General features: G+C 41.2%; 1 protein-coding gene across 2 annotated transcripts in view; it reads left to right on the top strand.

Moving 5' to 3' along the window:
• Nucleotides 1–11293: 11293 nt before the first annotated feature.
• The window catches only part of LOC122166055 (A-kinase anchor protein 2-like), a 104442-nt gene continuing 93785 nt past the window's right edge, over nt 11294–21950 (top strand). For both annotated transcript variants that reach the window (XM_042829545.1, XM_042829547.1), the window contains exon 1: nt 11294–11364. The gene's annotated coding sequence lies outside the window, so the exon portion shown is untranslated. The remainder of the gene's footprint in view (nt 11365–21950) is intronic.

Here is a 21950-nt window from a genome sequence, read left to right as displayed (position 1 = left end):
GATGAAGGGAGAACATATGGTACCTCTGTAGTCACGCTGAACTGTTGAGAGCAAAAGCGAAGGAAAAAGGAATGAGGAAATGCTAGCCTGCAGTGCTGCCTTCCCAGATGTTCCTTTAGAGAATGAATATGTTTCCCATTGTAATTCTAAGCAGAGTTCAGCATCCAACAGCGACTCTTGCAGAAATCCAGAGCTCAGGGAGCTAAGTTCAGATTCAGGGAACAGCAATTCATAGTCCCATTCCACTTGAGTTGCACTGAACAAGCCTCTGCTTGTGTCTCCATCTGTTTATTTCCATTATCTACATACAAAGCCTTAGGCCAGGCACTGTCTCTCAATGGTATTTGCATTGTGCTTAGTGCATAAAATATCTCTGTTCATAAAGGCAATTATTTTATAAAGTGTAGGCTTTAGGGTAGCACTGAATATTTCATATGACCACCACTGCTTTCCAAACAAATAAATTCCATGTGAATTCAACTATTCACCTTTCTTCTGTTAAAGATAGAGAAGCAAATTCAGCCCTGATGCAAATGTGTGAGCATCCCATTGACTTCAATGGCCATTCAGTTTAGCTCTGTCAGTACTGCATTAGGCTGTAGGTCCCATACTGTCACTCTGCTCTTACCATCTGTCATTCTTTGCTAATCTAATTCCTTATTAAATAGGGCGTCTGCAGTGAACGTGAACACATTCTGCCGATCCTTTCTCTGCAGCAAACATTGCTAAAGGCTAAAATTCCTGAAAGTTACAACTCCTTTGAATGTCTCTGCTTTTGAATACCACGTGAGGTTCTTTTAAGGTGGCCTGAAATTCAAACTGTTAATGTTTAATATTCCAGAGAATTCAACCTCTTTGTAATCATATATTGGATATTCAGATATGCAACTAAGCTGCTTAGGAAATTGTTACCTGCAGCAGCACACAGATCCATTGTCTGGCCTGGAGGGCAAAAAGCACGAGGAGCAACATTGGCCCCAGGCTTCTTCAGCCCAGAGCAGAGGAGGCTGTATTTTGGATTTGGATTTGGGAGCCACGGGTTGGACCCAAAGGTCCTTGTGGTTCCCTCGTAACTTGGGATATTCTGTGATTCTGTGATTCTATTATTTGCTGCTGTTCTTAGAAACAGAGTGTGGAAAGTCCAAACAAAATACTTGAGTAGTTAAAATAAATCAAGTGCAACAGTTAGTTCTGTCTGTTACTCAGCATGTTGTGAAAAGAATTGAATAGTTGAATAAAGGAAGAAGCAGTTTTGAACTTAATTTAAACTCAGACTGAACTCGTTATGAAATGAGAGCTGCCGAGGATCAGGTCATCTGGCTCTTATTTAAAGCAAAAGTAAAATCAAAAACCCAAACCTCTCATCTTTTCATCGTGCCTCCACAATTTCACATTTCAGGCAGGACTCGACATAAAAGCACTGTGATTCTTTCAAATTGAGGCCTTCTAATTCTTGCTGAATTTGGAAATATAAGAAAATCCACAGGAAACTCATTTTTCTATATTTCATCCTCAGTTTTGTGGACAGGATGAGTTTGAATGTGCAGTGTGACATTTGGTGTCCTATTCCTAAACGTTCTGATATTTTCTGGTCCTTGCTTGTGTTCAGAGTTTCTGCAGAATGTCTGCAGAACAAGCCGCCACTTTAAACTGTTACAGTTTAAAATCTTGTAAAACTAAGTAATAATTCTGGCACAGAAGCAATAAGTAATCGAGTTGCAGGTAATGTGAATGCTAATTCAAGCCCTGATGTAATTTTATGCTCTCTTCATGCTTTGTTCCACTGGTATTATGGGCTTACTGTTGAAATGAAAGCTGTGAAAAATGTTTATCAGTAGTCTGGTGTAGACTCTACACTGCTTTTTCTCACCAGGATAGCTAATTGCCTTGGGAAGATGCTGTATCATAACTCCTCAATGTCTGTGCTTCTTTCTCAAGGCAGGAGTGGAAGGAACCAAGCAAATAGACCCGATGAAGGGAAAGGGGCATACAATACAAAGCTAGGGTGTAGCCTGTCCAGATCAACACTCTCATCAGGCATGGAAACGCCAGCAGGTAATAGTCAAGCCATCTGACTCCCAGAACTTGAATGCTAGCATCAATCATGCATTCAAGATGAAGCATCAGTCATAATTGGTTTTTGATGCACTGGGGAATCTAAGTGTTTTAAAACCTCTCATTGCCTAAGGAATGCTTCAGATTTCAAGCTTAGTCAATGCATATCATGGAAGAGATAAACAGCTATGAAAGAAAAAGCAGAAATGAGCTGGTAGGTTCCACAAGTCTGCAGACTGTTTTCTTGTGGACTTTGGACCATGCTGTAGCTGATTTTTACATCCTTGAAAAGTCCTGTTCATCATCCTGCAGACACAAGAGTCACAATTTTTACACTGCATCAACAGGATTTGCTTTAAGGACTGCAGGTTGTGACTGTAAAGAAGAGGGAGAGGACAGAGTCTATGATAAGCAAAGTCTGGATCCAGCACCCTCAGGAACCCATGGCTGGCCTGTGTTCATTGGGAAGCGCAGGGCAAAAGAACCACTTTCATCTCCAGTCACATTTACTGCCATGATTTGATAGGACTGCCAGGCAGAACCCAGGTTTTAAGTTTCAGGACAATTTCTTTACTTTTTCTTTATCAGTGAAATGTGGAGCAGCCTCAGAAATTACATCCAGTTAGCCTATGCAGCAGGACTCAAAAACCACTCATGAAGCTGAGGTCGTTATGCTTGTCATAATGTTCTAAGTATTGGCTGTAAGGTGATTGATGTGGCATCACCCAACATCAGACTCTGTGACCTTCTCTTAAATGTTAAGCCTTTTAGGTGCAAAACAGCACATTATTCTGATATAATACCACAATATTTATTTATTTATTTTTTTAGTTTGGCTTTTGCTTTTAAAGCACTTCATCTTTTCCTCTACTAGAGAGTCAAGCAATCCTTTATTGATCTTTCCCAAGCGTATGGCTTAGATAAGAAACATCACAGGAGTTTTGACCAGCAAGTTATGTCTCTTTTGAGTGTTATGTCTGGAAAATGAAGCATTTCACTACCAATTTTAAGCCTGAGTAGGTGATATGTGAGTAGCTGAGAAGGATATACCATATCTGGGAATTATGTTTGCCTGGTGATTTGCTTTTTTTGGGACAAGAAATAGTACTTTGAAAGCAAACCCTATAATTTTTCCTAATTATATGTCATTTTCTAAGATTGCCAAACATCCACAGAAGCCAGAGCCTGATGCATCTTCTATAACTGAGCTGTAGCTTACTCTATAAGTATTCTCTCTGAAATAATTGAAACTGATTAGCATGCAGCTAAGTTTGGGTGAAGATAGGTGACTTTGTCCTCAAACATCTGAATCTTATCTCTGATCTCCTTTTGTTAAAAATAGGATTATTTCAACCGTGCACAATTTCAGTGATTTTAACTTGACTGTTGAGGCGTAAGCCCTGTTCAGTGCTCTGGGACTCTTCTCACAGAAAGAAGATCTACTCATTCTCAAAGGAGAATTCTCAAAGGGCCTCAAAAAGCCCTCTCTGCTGGATTTAATGGTTTTCCAGCAGTAACATGGCTCGTGCCATGATGACAACAGAGTCCACCTGCAGCATTAACTCACATGCGTGTGTCTGAGAAAGAGCAAGATCTGACTCTGCTAGAGCAGAATTTACAGCACTCAAGCTAGCACATGTATAGAACAAATACAGGATTGAGAAGCTCTTAACAGTGATAAGATTATAATAAGACATTAATTAATCCATCAGCAGCCAGGCAAAAATGGCAGCTTTAACTTTGCTATAAAGAACTGATATGAAGTTGCCTATTAGAAAACTTGCACACTTACTCAAAGTGCGTGACATTATAATCTTAACACAAAAGCAAGCAAAAACTGAGCTCAAACTTAAGCCAGTTCAGATAGTTTGAGCTACATCTACCCCACTGCAGTTCATCCCTTAGCAACCACAACCTAATCAGGAAGATGAGTATACCTTTAGTGTACTCAGGGATCTTGTTTTTGCTTTGTCAAGGTCTGAAATATTCCTTCAAGGTTTTATACTGCAAAATCACTTTGTTTTGTTTCTCCCTGGAGTTAACTATGAAAATTTTGTACTTCTAGCAAGGTGGAAGAATTCTTATCAGAGACAACTGTATCTGGTTATTCTAAGCCAACTAGGTGAATGCTTCAGGGTGCATGTTAGAACTGTATTCCAGTAGTGTGTGTGCAGTCCAATCATTTCTACTATACGTTCAGTGAACCAGACACTTCTGTCAGATCTCTAAATGAAACCAGATCCAAAATGCCACACTGAAGGAGACCATGAGGTGTAACAGAAAAATTGACAGTGATAGGTTCTCTCATAGGCACTCTATTACAATAGCCAAGTGTCAGCAGAGTATAACTGTCTCTTCTCCTCCAAAATAATGCAATCTGACACATGTAAGGATCTACTTTGTTGAGCCAGACAAGTCGCTCTCATAAGGGAAAAACAGCAAAATGTAATTGGAAGAGTCATCTAAAGATATAGTTTATTGAAAAATGGGGATTGCTTTCCTTCATCTCCACCAACTTTACTGTAAAGGCGTGAACACTTACTTCAGAGGTCCACTGCTGAAGTATGCTTTGCCTGCTACTCAAAGGCACCAAAGAGGGAATTAGGCTTGACTGGATACTTATCACTTTTGACATTTGAGGAAGCATCCATAGCATTTTCTGGATATGTATGGAGCCTTTTCAGCTTTTGGCTCGTGGCTGCAGGTCTAACTTTAGGTAACAGATGGGGCTGTAAAGATGTGCCTCATTTGCTTCAGTGTGCGCAGAAAAGTGCAGCAAAGACAGTTGATTATCTGATTCACCTTGCAGTTAAGCAAATTGAATGCAGTTCATTCTACTCTTGACTCTGCTGAGAGGGTTAGACACACATCTTTCTGAAATTAACACACATGCGTCACTCAGGAGCGAGAAACTCCTTAGGCAGATACACTGAAATGAGCACCACCAGCAATTTGTCTCCCTCATCACAATACAGACATGTACTTCTAGTACTGTTTGCATGACTGATGGTTTGGTATTTTCTCCCAGTAGAGCATGGTGATCAGCAGGAGATTATCTTTCCAACTCATTTGCTCTTGCTGCCTGCATTGCATCAACAGTGCTATGACTCTTCGTGGATGCAGTTTCACTTTGCAATTGAGCATTAATCACTTGTGCTTCTCTTTATAACATTCAGGCTATCATAAACCCTTGTTCAAGGTGATGAATTCATTTTTCTGCTGCACAGCTTACACTTCCACATACAAAACTAACACTAGATGAAGTTAGTAGGTAATCTGCTGTCTTAGTGATAGGACATCACACTTTTTGCCTGGTGAAATGTGAGAATGCACTGTAAGGCAAATTATTATGAGTAGAAGAACAGACTCTCAGTTTTTCCCTTTGTTCCACCCAATTCAGAATTTTAGCTCATTTCCTCAAAAAATGTCAGTGTTTCTCTCTCAATATCATCATAAGCTGTATACTGCGAACAAGAAAGCTGAGATTGGAAGCAATTTTCTAAACAACACTACAATCTCTGCTCTTAGAATAGCTTCAACCCTAGGTCTGGTCTGCACTTAGGGTTTCATTGAAAAAATAAAAAAGAAAAAAAAAAAGTAGATTATGATTTTGAGGGCTTTATGCTAACTTAATAAGAGAAATTGTGAGCTTTTTAGTACACTGGCAGCTATTTTATGCTACTGCAACCAACTGTTGGGAGAATTTTGCCCACGGAGTAAAGCCTGTAAGAAAAATGCACAGTACAAACACAAGCTAGTAGAGTTAGTTCACGCTGGCAATGGGTTTATTACTGTTGGTCACTGGAAATTATATTGGTAGATAGAAATTCCTGGTTAAAACAAGTAAGGAGAGAAGTTTGAGATTGTTGTTGCATGGCCTTGTCACTACCAGCTTAAGCTGTGTCTGTTCTCCCAACATGCCATCCCTTCCCACACAACTGAAGAATGCTAAAACCACACTGGAGTACTGCTAACCTGGGCTAATAATGTCTTTAGCTGTTCCATCTGCAACTACTAATGCAAGTCTGTTTATGGGATTCCTAAAAGGGCAACTTACTACAACCACAACTAAATTGTGCATACGAAATTGACTACTGAGCCTTTGATATTCATCCTCTGTAAAGGAGTAGCAAAGTACTTCTGGTGTGGTCAAGACCCAGCTAGCACTCTCTGAGGAATGACACCAGTCAGTGCTGCTCTCAAATGGGGCATATGTTCTTTCCCATTCCCTTTTTTTCTTTTTTTTCTTTTTTTTTTTTATTGGTAAATAAGTGCAAAACACATCAGACAATAAAATCTGGGTAAAACAGTAAACAAACAGTCCTTTGGAGGAGAAATAAGCAACTCAGACAAATATATCACATCATTAGTTCTACAGTGTGTGCACCCACTCCAGTGAAGAATATCACAGTCAGAGGTGGAAAAACAGATTAAATGAGCTAGTCATCTTAAGACAATTGCCATCCAAGAGACAGTTACACCATAAGAGAAGTGGCACCAACAGTAATCTCCATAGCAGTTTTGCTAAGAGTGATGATTCTATGGAAACAGAAACTAAAATACTCCTATTTTAACAGAATGAGATGAGCCCTCAAGGGCATATTTTCCTTACTGTGCTTTCTTATCCTAAAGAATAATAAAGTTTCCTTATTGTTCCAAAATATAGCAAGGTTATGATTCCTAAGCGTAGCATATGTTAAAGAAAACTAAATGCAAAAGGCAGATAAATTAGCAGTTTTCTTTACCTCTTGAATTACATCTTTGTCTTCATGTTCATGCTCCCATTCTGGAACCCCATGAAGCCATTAAGCTGTTTTGTGGTTCAGTAAGTAACTGTCAGCACTCTTGCTGAAAGATCTTTTACTCTATATGCTCTCTGGGATTTTTTCTCTGCCTTCACCTCATTTTTCTTCCCTCCTTCTCAATGGCCTTTTATTATTCACTGTAGTAACTGGTGACAAACTCTATTTTGTAGTTCAACATAGCATCCGTCTGCTGAGTCAGCTGGACACTGTCAAGAAAGCAATATAAGTACATAGTTTGATCTTAGTTTTTAATGACAAGTTGTATCTAGCTGAAAGAAAACAGACTAGGAAATAGCAGGAATCCCTGTGGTTCAAGTAAAGTGAAAACAGTTGCTCCAATGAATCCCACCCCTTGCCTCTTCAAGACCAGATTGTCCAGTTTGCTGATCAGGGATTTATGTCATTGGAGCTGAACTGTTTCCTTCCAATCTGACAGGGGTAGGATGCATTCTGGTGAACAACAACACATCAGCCAGCAAAACTGAGGTAGCAATACCCTCCAGAAGACAGGAACGTCCAGACTGGGAGAAGTAAATGTCCTTTGGCACATGTGTGCAGCCTACCTTGTCACTAAAAGGGACCACTCTTGCAAATAACCCCTTCAGATCCCACAAATAACCTGAGAATAATACACCTTAGACAACTACCACGTTTTGCAAGTGAACATCTGACTGTGCTCTAACTTCATAGCAGGTATAAATGAAAACCAAGGAGGAAATGAAGAAGGCTTGATTCAGTATAATTCAGTCACTGTGGGAGTTTTCCTGGTGAATACTCTTAAGTGCTTTTTCTGTCTTTTTCTCTGAGGAGACAAAATTTCACCCTAAATTATGTTCCTTCATTAGCTGCTCTTATGTTACAACGTGTCTCTTTGGGCCCTACATCAAGTGTTGATTCATTTCTTTAGCAAGAACACGCTGACTGTTTCATATGGACACAGACTACTCCTGAGCTAGCAGCTGTATAGGACAGGGCTCTGAGTGATCACCTTTAAAGTACAGAGTGGAATCTATAATCTGAAAGCATAGTGCAAGGCGCTCTGCTGCTAAAACAAACAGTGAATTTAAGACCTTAACTCTGTGGTTTCCAGTGCTTTTGGTTATTATTGTTGTTCCTTGGTTGATTAGGCTGGTTTTGTTTGGTTGGTTGGTTTTTGTTTCTTCGTTTTTGCATTTGTAGACTTACACATTTTCTAGAACAGCATTTGCCCTCTGTAATCACAGAATCATAGAATCAGGGAATGGCCTGGGCTGGAAGGGTCCTGAAGGATCATGAATCTCCAACCCCCACCACAGGCAGGGCCACCAACCTCCACAACTGACAGTAGACCAGGCAGCCCAGGACCCCATCCAGGACCTGGCCTTGAACACCTTCAGGGAAAGGGCATCCACAATCAGAATCACAGAATAGCCCAGGTTGGAAGTGAACTGAAGGACCATGAATCTCCAACCCCCCTGCCACATGCAGGGCCACCAACCTCCACTTTTAATACCAGACCAGGCTGCCCAGGGCCCCATCCAACCTGGCCTTGAACACCTCCAGGGATGGGGCATCCAAAGCCTCTCTGGGCAGCTGTTCCAGCACCTCACCACTCTGTCTGCAAAGAACTTCCCCCTGACATCCAAGCTCAATCTTCCTTCCTTCAACTTAAAACCATTTCCCCTTGTCCTGCCATTAACAGAAATAATAATTAACAGTAATAACAGTAATAACAGCAATAATAATTGACAGTAAGAATTTAACATGCCTTAGGAGCTGAATTGCATCTTAAGGTTTATTTTCTTTCTCCAGGCCTCATAGCAGTAAAGCAGAAACCCTGACATACTGAGGTCAACTTAAGCAAACCCTCCTGACGAGGGTACTGCCCCAGGCCATTGCTAACCAAGGTAGGGGTGCTTCCGCCCACAGTCACAGCCCTGGCCATGAAGAAGTGAAATTCAAACACCAACTGCTGAAGTCTCTCTTTGATTGTTAGGAGCACTGAGTGAATGTGGGCAGGTGTTTTCTGATTTCTTAATAGTTCTTTTATGTTTTTTTCATCCATACTCTGCACTTTCACTGCACCTGTACCACCAAGAATTGGGCATCTGACTCCCGGTTTTGAACATCATCTTTCTTGATAACGTTTGCTGCTTTCTCTCTGGCTTATGGAGGTTAGCTGAGAACCCAGACCAAATTCTTTTTCAATAGCTGCATCTTGGTTTCACTTCCAAGCTTGCATGGGTACTCCTCTTAAGGAAAAAGACTGTTAGCTCAGCTTCATGCCTGTTGTATTGTCCAGTCATCTTCATTGTTAAATTCCTGTCATCCATCAAACCCTATTCACTATTGAAATGAACAGCAAATTAAAAGAAACAAATAACTCAGCACAGTGCTACACAGAACTGGAGCTAGTGCGTACAGAGGTGGATGAAAAGCCACTGAGCCCTAATAGTGCTGATGGAGCTGCACTGCAACTGTTCTGGTTGAACTATTTCATCCCTCCCTGCAGAAAATGAGAGATGGAAAACTTTAGCTGTGCTAATAACAGCATGAGCAGGTACCACATTTAACCATTACAGTGTGCTGATGAATGTGAACACGCTTCAGACTTCTATTTATTCCAAGTGAGATTTCCAAGTTGCCAGGTCTCTCACACTACAGAATACATAGTGAAGTCTACTGAGGCTTATAGTACCTGTGAGCTTGTGAGATATGCAGAAAGTTTATCATTTTCTTATGTACATATTTTATTTCAGAGACCCTGCACTCTTTTTTTTTTTTTTTCCTTCCTGGTTTAGTACTGCTGTAATGACCTCTTTTTAAACTTTTACATCTTTCCATGTCAACAAGTCATATAAGTTACAGGTGGACACTTAAGCCAATGCCAGTGCCTATCAAGAGTTATGCAGAATGTTAGTCATGGCATGGATACGATATGAAGCAACACACATCTCCCTTTAAAATCCTGGTCACCAGACTGTCCTTCACTGTATGTATATAGGCCACATTTACATTATCATCTTGGCTGAGAACAATAGTAAGTTTTTAAGTGTATTCACACCTCCTCCCTCTATCACGCTTATGAAATGTTGAAGTGGGAAGGGATTCACAGTGTGTGATGACTTTGCTGAATCACAAGAGAAAGTTGTTCCAGAGGAAATCAAACCAGAAATGCTTCTCCAGGGACATGTGAAATAGCAGTCACCAAACCCCAGTGGAAACACGAATATTCAAATCAAGTGCTAACCTTCAGGTGTGGTAGTAACATTCATCCAGGGAATCAATCTAAATCTAGCCTGACATTAATTCCTGGAAATATTTGCAATATAGATATAGAGACTGCAGCACCAAGCCCTCCCATATTCTGATCCATATTACTGCTCAGCTTCCTTGCTGATGCACAATAGCAACAGAGGCATCTACACAAGGAACGAATGCTGAAGTTTGGCGAGTCCAAATATAGTGCAGAAAAGGATATACTGGGAATGCTTTAATGAAGTTTTTTAAAAACTGCTTTATGTCTCCACTTGTAGAACAATAGAAGATGCAATCTGAAATCAGATATTAGTAGAAAATCTGAGCCTCAGTATTCTAAAATGCTCCATGGATATACAGTAAGGAGGGTCCTTTTGGCCTCTAATTAGCCCAGTCTGCACAGCATGAATAAGGCAATCAAAGAACAAAGAAGTGAACCAGAAATAAATAAGTAAATAGTCACCAGAAAAGAAATAGAAAAAAAAGAAGAAAAAAAAAAGAATAAAAGGAGGGGGGAAAAACAACAGAATGAACTAGTAGTTCCTGCAGCACCAATTCCAAAGCAGCAATGCTCCAGGGGCATCGTAGCAGAGATGTACGCTAAGAAAGAATGAATCCTGTGGTGAAGTCATAGTATTTGATCATTTTATGGACTTATCAAAAATACTGAGGTCAGAACAAGAAAAAAAGTCTCCACTTCCACACATCTAAATGCATCTTTATACCCAGCAAGAGGCTACCTGTTGGCTCTGTGGGCTACACAAGACACCACAGCTCAGCATGTGGGAAGTTCATTCACTCTTACCTTCTTCTCAAGGCTTAATGTTGATATAGGAATAAAATTGCAGAAGTTCTTCCTCCAGATGGGACTCACGGTTGCCTGCACCACAACCTGTAAGCTGTGATTGCAATCCTGACCTCATGCAAGTAGTGATGCCTAGAGGTTGGTTGACAAATGAAGGGCATTCGCTAATAAGATGGTCTCAGTTAGGCTCCTAGATCCTCATCATTAGCCCTTTCCTTAGGATGCACAGAAAGGATAGAAAATCCTTCAGCTTCTACTCAGCGTAGGACAGGATGGGATGGCATGGGATGGGACACTAATGGTGGAAAAGGACAGGAGCAATGCAATCTTTCAGGCATACACATTCTCCACGAACAATGAAATGTCTTTGGTCTTGTAGGCACAAGAGAAATGGACACGCTGCCAAAAGACCCGCAGAGGCTGTGCTCCTTTGAAAACTCTGAAACTGAGGAGAGGACAGAGGTAAGTCTCCTCTTACCAGAACTGATACTTAACATCCACAACACTGAATGCTTGCTAGGATGAGTGCAACTTCCTCTACAAGGAGGGTATTGTGATGAGAACACTTCAAACAGCAGACTGTCTTGGTGTGAACTGCATTCCTCTTAGTGCTGCTGTGCCTCTCCCTTAGTATCTGAAAGCCTGGTGCCCACCTCCTCCTCTCTGCAATGGGAAAATCAAGAGCCTGCAAAATGCTCAGAGAGGTTGTCCTTAGCTGCTAGCCTTGTGTGGTTGAGTTACTCATACTAATGAGAATCTTGGGTGGAAAAGGCGTGATGGAGCTATTCCTTTTTCTTTGCTTTTCTCCATATGATCACATTCATCCCACGTGTTTTTAAAACAGCAAAAGAATTTGTAAGAAAAATGTTGGGAGTAGAAAGGGAGTGAATGGGCAATGTGAATTCCAACATGGCTGAGACATCCATCTTCAGGGTAGCTGGCACTGGAAGGCATGAGGCATGTGTAAAGACAAAAACAATTGAAGACTCTTAAGCAATTTGGTACTATACAGTTTGTTTTAGACTTCTCTAAGGACAGAGGATTTTATTATAGTTAGTTAAATTTAGCCCAATAACTAATTCTTCTGTTTAGAAATGCACTGAAAGAAAAATGTCAGCAAGGAATTATCTTCTTGTGGCCTATGAGTGTGAGAAGTGCAGGTCTGCTAGCTCTAAAATCTTAAAGCCAATGGTGAATAATCAGCTAACATCAGTATATGCAAAAAGTTTGGGTTTTAAATGAGAAAACTTTAAATGCAAAACCTGTTTTCAAAACTCTTTCTTAGATTTCTTTCCTCATGTACTTGCTAGCGTAATTTGCCTTTTTTTTTTCTTCCCAAAATCAAGGCTTTTCTGCAGTTTTTACTGAAATGCAAATTCTATCCAAAAGGGGCTGAACACCAACGTGACATCAAAAAATATCACACTGCTAATAAACAGAAAAGATGAATCCAAATATATTTACATTATGGTTTAGCAAATGTAAGGTTAAGTCTATACCAAGCATCCAATCAACACGCCATCACAGGTGCCAGTCCATTAGAATCTGATTTTCTTTAGGCAAATAACTTACCACAAGCAGTGGTATGGTTCGAATTGATAATTCAAAGCAGTCAAAATGAAACTTTAATATTACGTTAAATCAGCTATGTAAATCATTCCAACTGTGGTTGGAAGGTGGAATTGCACAGGCATTTCCAGGTATTTTGATTTTGTGACTGTAAGTGCTCTGCTCAGCACCATATAGCTTCATGGCAGCTTGAGAATCTCAAGCAGGACCTGCACAACTTCTGGGAAAGCTCTGAGCAGCCCCTAACATTCTCTGGATGAAATTAAGGCCATATTTCAGGAAAAGGAGGAAAAAGTTCAATGACTTTGGAATGTAATTTGTTTTAATAAATTAACTCCGATGCTGGGGAGTGTAACAACACTCAGAACAACATCTGACTTAACACTGATTACTCCTTAGTTTTAGAGAAGATGTCACAATTCTTAATGATTGCCCCCCACTACAGGAGGATATTTAGTGGCAGAACTTGGTCAGAGGGAGGTTGAGCTGGCATTATCACTGGTGCAACATGAGCAGAATCTGCAAAATGCCATCATGTGAAAGTCAATAAAGACCATGAGAGTATATTGACCAGTGTGAAAGAAAATTAACCATAGAAAAAAGTGAAGCACTGAAATTTTCATTAATGACTTGCTAACTATTGGTGGAACAGAGAAGCTTAGTGTTTGAGACAGAAACTACGTGGAATAGTGGGACAGAAACTTATTTTCTGAGCTTGAACTTGCTGAGAGAGAAAAATCTCTAAGACCAAGAGAAAGCATACTCTCAGTCAGTAGAAATCAGGAAATAGAAATTAGCAATTCTTTTTTACTTTCAAGTGTGTACTTACTCAACTTAGAGGCCCAAGTTATCATAAAATTCTCTTCACTTTCAACAGACTACTAGCAAGAAGTAACAAGCATTGCTTAGGTCCAAACTGCACACCTGACTGCATGGTTCAAGTAAAGGGAAACTGCACAGGTTTCAACAAAGCATAGGAAATGCTTATGTCTTGTAGAAATGGCTTTCACTAGTGAAGACGTGATGGGGGTCTCAAAAGAGGATAGGCAGTAAGCAGATGTTACACTTGATGCTTGTCAGAAGGCAAAGTAATATGCTGTTCTGAAAGAAAGAAAAAGAGTGATCCTTCCAAAGAGACATTGCATGTAGCAGGCTCAGAACTAGCCAGGCTGGGCCCACTGTGAAACACCACAATGCTTACTAATATCTCGGAGTTCTGTTGGTTTCTTCTCCTTCTTCTTCTTCTTTTTTTAATAGTTAAAATTTCTTCTGTTTCTTCGTTATGCCTAAAACACATTCTGTTAAACTTGCAGCTCTTAGGGAGTTCAGAATATCATGTGCCATATTACTGAGCCTTTCCTGCAGCTCCCAGTTAAAAAAAAAGAGAATGTGTATGTGTGTAGGAGTAGCATAAACTGCAGCTGGTTTTCTTTATTTTTTACACCATCATTACTGCTTACTGGTAAAAAGGAAGATGATACATGAATACATCATTTGGTTTCTCTGCAGCACTATTGCACATGAAGTTGGGAGATTACCTTGGTGAACAACTCCTAATTTCAACGGAATATTTATGATTATTAAAATGTTTCAGCAGTCATATACTGGAGATAGAAAACCTGGTTTTGCTCTTTTCTTGGTTTTATGAAAGATTTAATCACTGAAGGACCTCACTGAGTCCAGGCAACTCTGGAAAGATTAAATAATTTTGCTGAGCAGCTACTTAAAAACAACAACAACAAAAAGCAGAGATTTCAAAGGTGCAACTCCTGCCCCTCATCCTGCTTTTTATGTCACTGCCATAAATGTACTGTGGCTTCAGATTTTGCAGATGACTGAAAATGGCAGAGAACATCTGGGGAAACGCTGTGCCCCAGAGGGCAGTGGGCATGGCACAGCTCCCCAGGGCAGCGGGCACAGCCCCAGGCTGCCAGAGCTGAGGGAGCATTTGGACAATGCTCTCTGACCTAGGATTTGGATTTTATGTGGTCCTGTGTGGAATCGGAGATTGGATTCAATGGTCCTTGTGGGTTCATTTCAACTCAGAATATTCTGTGAGTGTATAGAGTCACAGAATCACTAAATCCTCAGAATTGGAAGTCTAGTCCAACTCCCCTGCAATGAACAGAGACCACTACTACAGCTAGATCAAGTTGCTCATGGTCTTATCCAGCCTCACCATGAAAATATCCAGAGATGGGACATCAACCACATCACTAAGTAACCTGTTCCAGTGCCTCACCATCCTCACCGTGAAAGACTTTTTCCTTATGCTTAACCTAAATCTACCCTCTTTGACCTTGAAACCATTTCCCCTTGCTCTGTCACCACAGACCCTGCTGTCCCCTTCTTTCCTGTAGTTCCCCTTCAGATACTGACGGGCTGCTATCGGGTCACCTTGCAGCCTTCTCTTCCCCAGGCTGAACAGACCCAGTTCTCTCAGCCTGTCCTCACAGGCAAGTTGTTCCATTCCATGGCTCATTTTTAGGTCCATCAAGGCAAGGTACATGCCAGTTTGACAGAGTAAAATCATCTCTCTTCTGTGGATGAAGTTCTCCCCAACCGGCTTGTGTTAGCCCCGGTTTTCATTGGCCTGGTCACTGCTGGAGTCCAATTCCTAGTGGAGTCAGGGGAGCTAGGCTGGGCAACAGAGAGGAGGATCCATCCAAGGTATGAGCCCTACATATAAGCTCATAGCTAGGAGTTCACTGGCAATTACAATCTCTGCTAATATTGCTCTGGAGTTTGTCTTCATATCATGAAGGCAGCATTAGTCCAAGAAGCCAAGGGACTTATCAGTCATGCAGAGCAATCATAGCCATTGACCTCTGGCATTATAATTTTATTCATGTGGCTCTGCCTGGAAGCTGTCAGAGGTAAGCAACAAGATTGTCACACCAGCAGTGTGTAAAACGTGCCTACTGAGCTTCATTTCCAAAGACAAATAAGACTGCCTGCTCAGGCAGTATTTGGATTAGACAATAAAATGCATAGCAGTTTCATAGTGCAGAGCAAGTTCTCCATATAGAACAGCGTGTATTTTTAATTAGCTAGCCCATAATCAGCTTGCTCTTTCATCTCGTTATGGTTTCATTTTGCATGTTTTTCCTTCTGATGATTGAAAAATGACATGAAGCTATGACCCTGGCTTGCTGAAGGAACAATCGGTCCACCATGGTTTAGTCATTTGGCCTCTTCCCTTGTTAATTCAAGGGCAGATCTGTAGTAGATTCTGATACAATGGTTGTGTGTGGGGGCAGTGAATTTCTTCTCTGAGCATTATCCAATTCTCTGTGACTTTGTGTGGACTTCTAGGTGGGCTTGGTTTTCCCACTTAATGATTTCAAGTAGTCCCAACCATCTTGAAGGGAATGACAACGAACACTGCTGCAATGGAGCCAGAAGGAGCAAGCATCCAGATTCTCTCATAGGGAAGGTTAGTTAAATTGTCTAGAGAAGGCAGCTTCTGTGAAGTCTCACATTTTAATGAGCAAAACTTGCAAGATTAAAAAGATAGAGTTTGCAGAAGCACTCATTAAGGCAGCATAAAGATAGAAATGTTAAGATTATGGCAAGAAGGGCTTGCTGTTGTTCTGTGTAATAGGGATTTAACTCCCTAGAGGTTGGTAGGGTTCCCTGCTTAGGAAATAAAGCAGAAGCAGAGATATTTCTCTCTTCTGTAATAGGCAGAAAACACCTGTGACAACAGTGTACAAAAAGATGACATGACAAAATGTGACTTCCTGCATTTAATTAATTCTCAGAACTAGTGTAAGCATCACGTTGGCTTTGCCTGTTTATTAAATGTGTGGGGCTTAAGAAAGCTGACTTGTTTCTGAGGCCATTGCTTGTGAGTTAAAAAAGCCAGGAGCATTTCTAATAGGAGCCTACAAAATTTTAATGGTATTATTTGTAAAAGTCACAGAAATATTTTTTTGTGTAGCAGTATCAGTCCAGTTCTTTTCTTGCTTTGCTGGTGCAAAAATTTGTGCAATGTCCTTTTCTGCTCATTCTAATTTCTGGCAAGAGACCATAGTGGCTCCTCAGCTCTCAGAATCCTCATGCTCATCACAAGAGTCTGTTTTGCTGTGACTGCAACCCCTTGTAATTCAGACTCTTTCCCAGATACTTCTTTTTTCATTAACCCATTCAAACATTAAAAACAAACAGCCTGCTATGTTTGGTGCTTTCACTCCGCCTGTCTCAAAAGCCCCTGATCATCTTCCCCTTGTATTTTGTCTCTGCTGCAAATCCCAAGTCCACTGCTGTTTTAGTTTCTGCTATTTTTTCCCTCATTTGCTGCCACTTCAATCGCATCTTTTGTGTTTGCCACAGTTGCTTATCTCCCTTTCGGACTTTTTCCTGGGGGTTACTCTGGTCCAGTTTTCCCTGCAGGGGCAAATGTCCCCGCTCCTCAATGCTCATTGTTGCTTACATTTTGATAAGATCCTTTGGCCAGATAAGGAATCATTATGTTGAATAAGATAAACTTACTAAAGGAAAGCCTGCCCCCACTCCAGGTCTCAGAAAACACTTTGGATCCGTCTATGAGCTGTGACATCAAAAAAATCACATTTTCTCCCTCCTCCTCTGCAGTTTTGATGATTAATGGCAACAAACTATTTCTGCGTTATCTCTGTTTGCACAACTGGAATTTATAGTTACATTTATAACTCAGTCCTTGCAAATAAAGAGAAGACTCAATGAAATACACCATCTTTCAGTGTTTATGCACACATATTTAAACATTTCTACACTGTATATTTTGTGGATAGGCTACACAAACAATTTTACTAACTCTACAGAACTGGCTTTTGAATATAGAGTCTAATGTATTTAAAATGCTGCAGGACAATACTGCTTTATTCCCTGCAGACAACTTTATCCTTTGTCTTGTCATTTTTATTGTTCTAGTGGTGGTGAATAAAACCTGCATCTGTTCCTTAGGAAGGACTTAATCCAAAGCCCACTGAATGCAGTGGAAGAGTCTCCACTGGGCTTTGGATCAAGCTCTTCAACTCACAAACAAACGCCCTTTGTTAAGATATGCTATTCAAGTACTGTACAGAAAAGTTTCAGAGGTTCCCTATTTCTAAAATAATACATGTTCTTTGAATATTTTTTTTCTTGCTAAGCCTGTTATTTGGAGGAACAATATGCAACTGTACATAATCACTGAAATACTGTAATCTTTGATTAAATTGCCCAGAAGCTGATAAAACGTTGAGTATATATTAGGCTGGGGTAAGAAGTTCTGTATTTATATGGCTCTTCCTATGCATGCAGTAATTCAGAAACAATATAGAGACAGACCCCACCCCTGAGGATGCTCAGGCTCAAACCTGACGAGGGCAGACCTCCCTCGGGAATGCCTTATGTTGGTGTTATTGATGAAGCAGACATGAAAGAGTCTGTTCTATTGTAAAGAGGAATAGCACTGAATGGGATTTTTTCTGCACTTTGGAAAAGACTCAGAATGAAAGGGTTTCTTCCCCCACAGTAGGGAAAAGAAACAGGGGTTATTGTGGAAGGGGGCACAAAGGGACTAAGACAAGGCAGGGGAAATCAAAGCACAGACATTAGCTGGGCAGAGCTGTGAGAAGCTGTAAGTAGAGCTCTACAGCTCCAGACTTCCAATGACTGCATTTTCCTGAGAAGGAGGGAGAGCCATGAGTCAGTTCTGCAGCGGCATCCACACCAGCTACAATAAAACACTTTCCTCCTCACAGCATTACAGATGCTGGATATTTCTGCTGATTCCTTGCGATAGGGAGCAAGCAGTTCCCATGAACAGAGAGGACACAATGCCAGGGAAATTCAGCTGCTTCCACAGCAGCACAACAGAGTCACTTTTCACGTGGGCGTGGATTACGCAGACTCTTACTACTGGGTATTGCTCCTGTGTCAGGGCTGCTTGCAGTCTAGCACTACGCTGTGGTAAGTGCTGGCAGGACCTAATGCACAGTCTGTAAGCTGATGATGACTAAAACATTTTGCGGAGCCAATACTAAAGCATTACTCACAGAGTCGCATTGAAGTCAATGAGGTTACTCATGTAGATGGATGCCGATAGAGATCTTGCCAAGCTATTTCACCACATAATAAATATGAGTAAATGAGCTTGTTAGTCAATTGAATACCTTTAGAAAATAATTTTTAAGTTCGTATTACATTAGTACTCTGACTCCCACAGCTGAGGGCCCGTTACGCACTGTGAACATCCACCAGCACGCGGCTCTCAGCCTAAAATTCATCCATCCATTTAGGTAAATAGGAATAGTGACCTGCCTCAGTCATGTCCTAGGCCATCAGTGACACCAGGAGCAGAACAGGGATCTCCAATCAGCTCCCTGCTGGCAGCTCCCTGTCTCTGTGATGCTCAGGATTTCATCCCCACACTGAATGCAAAGCATTCGCAATGTGACCTCCAAATTCCTCACAGCTCCTCTGCTAACTGACAGGTGATCTCTGCATTCATTAGTTTTATAAATGCACAGAGGATACACAGACTTTTCATTTTCATCTCACACACATTACTGCAAGCCAATGTGTTCCCTCCTCCAGCTGATCTGCATGTTATTCTGCAGTCAGAGAAATAACTGGAACCAAAAGGAAAGGAAAAGGAATCTAATCTCAAAAATTCTGACAGCCAGCCTCAGATGCTAAAAAGGCTGCCTGCTGAGCAAAACTCATTTTTTATACTCAGTGAGATTCAACGCGGAGGCTATAGATCAAGCATCACATCTCAGGACTGCATTTCATTTTATGTATACTATAAAAGTGGCCAACACACCCAATAGCATTATCAGAGTACTTTCCATTCTCCCTTTATTCTGCACTCCTCTCAGCTTTTTGGGGAGTTCACAGAGAACAGGGACAGTGTGCTAGGCTGTAAAACAGCAGCACTGAAAGTATTTCTTCCTGAGAGGTATCCCCTTTGAATTGTTCTCTATTTGAAAGTTTATTGCATAATAGTAAAACATCTGCCTTAGTGACATTGGGCACTGACTGACAGATTGAAAAAGCCTCACAGCAAAGACTGAGTGACTTGTCAGCCTCAGGACTAAAGCATCCACATATGGATTTTGTTTCTATCTCCTCACCTCATTTCCCTCTTACTTCTTTCATTTCCTTCTCCTCAATTCCCCATTCTGTGCCTTTTCCCCTTCCTACCTCCAGGTATGCATGGAGGCATGGCAATGGCATTATCTCTCTTCCTCCCCGTGGAAGAGGACACACTAGGTCAGCAGACATGGCAGAAAAAAAAAGCTGAGTAGAAATAGAAGGATTTTTGTGGAATTATAAAGTTGCTGTTACCAGTGTGTGGCCAGTTGTCAGAGGTGCTATGTCAGCATGTGCCCCTGACTTCAGTGGCAGCTGCCTTCCAGTCTTTAGGATAGGTGCCTGCCTGGTGGGATATCTCAGCAGGACCAAGACATATCAGCAGAATTTTGGATGCTCCATAGTGCTTACTTGAACTTCCTTCCTTCCACCATGCTCACCTCAGAATCAGTTTTTGTCATCATTTACTACATGATCAGCACAGCCTTGCTGTAACCCAGGGGCTTTTGGAGGAGGAACAAGCAATCTGGGGGAACTGTCCCTTTTCAGAACATGGGGCCTGAAAGATAGAATTATCTTACAGAATGTCTTGTTTGGAAGGGACCTCAAAGACTGTGTAGTTCCAATCCCTGCCATGGGCAGTGTTGCCAGTCACTAGATCAGGTACCAGACCAGGTTGCCCAGAGCACCATCCAACCTGGCCTTGAATGCCTCCAGGGATGGAGCAAGATAAAGAGAGGCAAGGTGCTATTCATGGCGTATAAAAGAAGGAACACCCTATTCTTGTGGTCTGGTGGTTCTTGACTAAATGTGGCTGCTCTTCACACTGTTCTTATTTTCAGAGTTGTCAGAGTTTTCATGGCAATACCAAGCAATCATTCATTTGTTACTTAGACAGAGGTGCTTTAACTTCACAGTAAGAAATTAGGCTGCACTCTTGCACAGATTAATTCCTTCTTCCCCCTATCTGAAGCTTCATACAATGCTGTAGAAGAGAGCTGCAGAGCACTAACAAGATACGTATTTAAAACAAGATACATATTTAAAACAAAACTTTAAGACATAATTTTCTCCTGCTGCTGTAACTGCTAGAAATGCAAATTGGAAGCAATAGGCAAAACTCATTATTATACACACAGTGAAGCAGCATTTGAATTCCTCCACGGTATATTAATCATGTGCTACCTAATTAATACTATGTAAATGCATCCCTGACTTAAGAGAAAAAAAATAACCAAAATACAGACTACATCAGTGTCATCAGTGATACTGCTTTACGTAACGGAACAAAACGTGCTGCAGTTTGGTCCTATTTCATAAGAGGACAGTGAGCAGGAGAAGAACAGGAAACAATTATTGGAATGGAAGGGTAGCGGGGTGGGAACCCAGGAAGAAGAGCTCTGAAGCTCCTCTCTTTTCAATATAACATCTCTAACTGCTACAAATATCGCAGGTTTTTCTCAGTCTTTACAGTCTCCAAAACCTGAGGACTTTAAAAAGCACAAGACTGAACAACTCTTAATGATGAGGCTGAAGGTGATCTTTTCTCTTGGTTCTGAAATGCTCTGCAAACAGGAAGACATAAAAAATTTGTTTCCCCCCATCTCTAACCAGCACATTCAGTTTCTAGCAGCTGAAGTTGCTAAAAACTCAACAAACATACTCAGAGCTGTGCAACGCCCAAAAAAGATGCAACTTCAGTGCTCCCTTTCCCTTCTTTCTGCAAAAGCTCCACTCTGCCATCTGGATGCACACCTGAACATGCGGATGCAGACTCCCATACCCCTTGATGGCAGACTGCAGCTTTCTTCTGCTCCCTGCCCTCTCCCTGAAAATAGGCAGGCATGCATGGGGCGGCACTGAGGTTCTAGCATCCAGAAGGCAACTGGGATTGGCCAGTTTGAAGGGGCTAACAGGAGATCTTATTGCTGTCTATAACTCTGAAAATAAGTTGTGGAGAGATGGGGGTTGGCCTCTGCTCCCAGGTAACAGTGACAGGATTAGAGGGAATTGACTCAAATTGTGCCAGAGGAGGTTCAGGTTGGATATAACGAAAAATTTCTTCTCCAAAAGAGTGTTCAGGCAGTGGAACAGGCTACCCAGGGGATGGTGAAGGCAACATCCTAGGAGGTATTCAAAAAACATGTAGATGAAGTACTGAGGGACGTGGTTAGTGGGCATGGTGGGGATACAGTTGGACTGGATGATCTCAGCGGCCTTTTCGAACCTTAATGATACTATGATTCCAAACGGACTCTGTCTTTAGACAAGTACTCAATTTACAGGCTCAGAGCTGTTCTCCCTCCCTCTTTCCACCCTTATGAGCAAGTGTTAATAAGAAACATGCCCTAACAAAGAATAGCCTTGACCCAGAGACTTCACAGCAAAATATGAAAGAGAGAAAGCAGATGGCTGCA

Source organism: Centrocercus urophasianus, unplaced genomic scaffold (assembly GCF_019232065.1).
Source record: "Centrocercus urophasianus isolate 14NV4802_14NV808 unplaced genomic scaffold, USGS_Curo_1.0 seq_31, whole genome shotgun sequence".
Classification (NCBI taxonomy): domain Eukaryota; kingdom Metazoa; phylum Chordata; class Aves; order Galliformes; family Phasianidae; genus Centrocercus; species Centrocercus urophasianus.
This window is presented reverse-complemented; position numbering and strand designations above follow the sequence as displayed.